Genomic DNA, 4,471 nt, shown 5'->3' on the forward strand with positions numbered 1-4,471 from the left:
GACAAAAAGGAACAGAGAAATACATTTGGAGGAAGTTGTAAGGAAAGTAAAGAAAAAACAAGAAGAGTACAAGAAATATTACGACAAGCAATAACATGTGGTAGAAAGCAAGATTCAGAAAGGAGATTGGATTAGGATAAAAGAACCCAAAAAGGTTTTGAAAGGGGAGTAAAGGTATCGGGAACCTCAAAAAGTGATGGAGTGTTCATGAAAGTCAGTATTTCTAGAAGCGGGCAAGAAGTGGTCTTGCAACAATGTCATACGTGTAAGTAATGCTGATACTGTGGAAAACTCAGATACATTTCAAAAGTTTTCTGGAGAGATATGTGGGAATAAACGTATGTCTTCAAGGGATGACATCATAAATGCAAAAGACACTGCTTCTGCAGGGAATGACACAATACGGAAACTTTCGGCAGAGATGTGTGAGAAAAATCAATTATCATCAAGGAACAGAAGAATTGTCCGGAACTGTAGGCAGGATTTTGTTTATTACTGTCTTGGTGGTGTTGCAAGCTGAAAATCATCTTCATTCTTTTGAAGTGCTGCTCCAGTTGATCATATCCTTTACAATATACAGGCCCTCATTACAACCCCGGCGCTAAACCATGGCGCTATTAGCACCATAGTTGGTGCCGGTGTTGTAACGACTCCACCATGGTGGAATGGGGAAATACCGCCCCATTCCAAGGTTGGCGGGGCGGTATTTCCCCATTCCACCATGGCCCTTCCCCATTCCCATTTTCACTCCATAGGGCTCAATGGGACTGGGGAAGGCCTTAAGTACGGTACCGCAAATTGCGGTACCGTAATTAGCACCAAGGTCCCTTTGCGGCACCCTACTTTAACGGCTGGTAAAACCAGCCGTTAAGGTTGGGTCCTGCAAAGGGACCTCGTAATCAGGCGTTAAGGGTTTAACGGCGCCGACACCTTTTACGGCGCCGTTAAATCCTTAACGCCAGGGTCGTAATGACCCCCATAGTGTTTTTCCAGTTATTATCAAGTTATGTCAATGTTCCTTGTCCCATACATATCTTTCTTGTATTATCACTTAGGTCACAATAGTATTGATTATATTTTACATCTTTTCAGTTTATCTCAAAGTGTTTTCATTCTATATCTGTATTTTTTTTTATATATGAAGGGGAGATGTTATAATGTATTCATGTCATATCACTGTACATAGTTCCATGTTCTGTTGCACGCGCATTCGTGTATGATTCTGGAATGCCCATTTCAGAATCATACACCAAGCTCTGTGAGACAAGAAGCTGCCCTACCCGGGGACTCCCTTGTTTATTATCAATAAACAGAGTTAAAAAATAATTCATTGAGTTGGCGAGTTACAGTATCACTACACTGCTATCATTGGAGAGTCCAAATGCTGTTTGCAGCTCATTTAAACAAGAGAATGACTCTGAACAAGCTACCACTGCTTTGCCTAGTTCATTCTTATTTTTTTATTTCAAAATATCAATAATGCTCACAATAATACGATATGCAATCAGGGAGAAAGAAATATGTTTCTTCCTTCAACTTTGCGTTTGTTTTTATTACTACCCAAATACACATTTACAAAACATCCATTATCACAGATTAAAACGTATAAAATATTACATTATCCTATTAATTTTGCAAATTCCCTCTTAGGTGTCACTTGAACCCATTAACAACATTATGTAACCATTTTATAACAATTTCATGTCATATATATATATATATATATATATATATATATATATATATATATATATATATATATATATAGCCATACCACCCAGCATTGCCCAGGTCTGTAGCTGACATGCCTGTGGGATCTGCTGTAGCCTTGTGTATGTTATATTGTGTCCTAAAGTCCTATTTTTGAAAAATCGCAAAATCAGTAATCTCCCGAAAACGCCTATACTGATAGCACAGGGCTAGACGCCGCCCTGTGTAGTGCAACTGGGTGGGGTTGGCCAGATTTCACTATTGCCAGTACACCCCAGACTGGTATGCCGACCTTGGGTCAAATATTCAGCCCACCAACTGTTATGGGGCTGGAGCCAACCCCGAACATACAAACGTTCCCAAATATATATATAGAGAGAGATTCTCACAGGATGTATGTACATTGGGAATGGAGCATGTGCATAGCCACCCTTATGCAGAGACCCCACTCACTCTCTATTCAGAAAGGAAACATTGGTGCAGATTCTCAAAACTACTTTTGGTGCCAAAAAAGGAGCAGCCGAATTCACAAAGCAAATCTGAATGTAGGCAACGTAGACTGGTGGCGAAATTAAGCTGGCACAAAGTGAAACGGGTGCTAGTCTGTTGGCAAATGGACATAGATTAATACTTTCAGAGACTGTAGCCTAGAATGACCCCCAAAGTGGTGAACAGGCTGTTTTGTGCAGCAGCTGTGCCCTTATGTGTAACATGCTTTTACACACTTCCAAGCATCTTTTTAGTTCCTAGTGCACACACAACTGAGAGGGCTTTTAGAAAGGGAGACAACCAGAGCGTACAACTTGCCCTCCCTCGCTCATTCCTCGGTGTGTCCCCCGAGTGCACAGGTCACCATCTACAAGAGGAGTTGCTACGTGGGGGGATGAAGGGGCTATAGCCCCGGGTCTTTTGGTTGTAGCCTCAGATAGAAGCTCAGGGACTACAACCAAAAGGCTGTAGTTAGCCCTGAATCTCGCCAGTCCCAACATTAGCTTAGCCCCTGATCTTTTCCAGACCTAGAAACACCCCTGTCCTATACTATATCTTCAGTGTTGGTTAGTCATTGAGGCTAGTTCAAATGTCAAGAGCAGGTTAAGTGGAGAGCTGATTGTTAAGGTGTGGAGCCCTACCGCCCTGTTAGCGCACTGTGAACACTTTAGAGGTGGGCAGGTTGGCCATCATATTTGATGGTGATGGTGATGATGGGTTGCAGTTGCTAGTTGAGGGTGGAAGCCCATGTTTTGTTGAGAAATCAGGATGTGAAAGCATGGCACGACATAACAGCAACCTTTGGTGCCAGAGGAGGGCATGCCATAGGTATTGGGAGTGCATCCCCTAGTAAAGGATTTGGGGAGGATGGCAGCTGCTTTGCTGGAACAGAAGTTTGCAGAGGCGACGGTCACGACAGTGAGAGACTTATTAAAGTATAGAGAAAGGGATGGTACCCCGAGACAACTCGAGGTACAAACAGGTGCACAAACGTCAGCAGCCCAATAGCTACTACAAATAATTTTTTTTAATGTAATACTCTAAACAAAGTGATTCAACACAATATTCTTTAAGTAAAAGGTAATATTATTGATAACAGTGACCAATCGGAAGTCTTGTTGGTTTGTGCTCTGTACATGGCATTCAAAATGGCGTGATTCTCATAAGGACAAGTTTTTCATACAATTAAATCAAAAAAAAAGAACACATACATATTTGTATTCAGATTCCACAATCATATATCTCATTCTATTAACATTGGATAACAACATAAATATTTAATTCAATTTAGATTTGTTAGACAGAAAATCTAATCAGATATTCTGATATCTTAGACAGGAAAGTGTTGTTGTTCTCCCTTCTGTCTCCTACTACGCGTTTCGGGTTTTTAAACCCTTCTTCAGGTATAGATATCAGTTGACTCTTTCTGAAAAGATTGATATAGAATAGCATTATTAAATTATTCTCAAATTAATTAACTAAAATAGTAACTAAGGGCTGAGTTAGTTAGTCACTTCACTAACTTGTTACTGTGATCAGTGATCATGGTCAGTAATCGTAAAAGATTCTGAGTAGGATATCCCAATCCTATAGACAACAAAAACGTAATGTGTATATTATAAAATCAATCTATGACTTACATATTACCTATCTAGATTGAAGGCGATCTATCACAGGACCAGTAGCTTAAAAAAAGAGATGGGTCCCACTCAAAGATCGCAGGCTTTATAGTTATTCAATACTTTTATAGTAACATGACTTAGGACTCACCTATTATTTTATTTGGTTAAGAAACTTATCATCCGTGGACACGTAACGTGTCTCCACGGTGCCTCGGCATCATCTTGAGGAATATAATGACGGCTAAAATGAAGACAATAAAGTCTGAGTTGTAACTCGGGATTACTCTACATCGTTGCAAAAGAGAACATGTGAATCAGTTTTTTAAAAAGAGGACAGTACCTTAGGATTAGTTCCGTGAGGTTTCTTCGTGCTCTAATAAGAAATCTGTGCCTTCAATGCGTTCTTATTAGGCTCAGAGGTGAAGAAATAGAATCCAGCCTCAGACCGTGATTGTTGATTCACGTGCACAATTGTTTAGAACCGTGCATAATACGGTAAATGGGCGCCTAGCCTCGTCTAGTGGTCTTTCACTGTTTTGAACAAAAGCAGAGAAAAATCTCTGTATAAGTAATATTAATGCTCGGATAATTACTGAGTATTCCGGCAGTACAAAGACCGCTAGATATACACTTTCAACTTTCAAAGGGAA

The sequence above is a fragment of the Ambystoma mexicanum genome, chromosome 4q (assembly GCF_040938575.1).
Source record: "Ambystoma mexicanum isolate Mex_15411 chromosome 4q, UKY_AmexF1_1, whole genome shotgun sequence".
Taxonomy (NCBI): Eukaryota; Metazoa; Chordata; class Amphibia; order Caudata; family Ambystomatidae; genus Ambystoma; species Ambystoma mexicanum.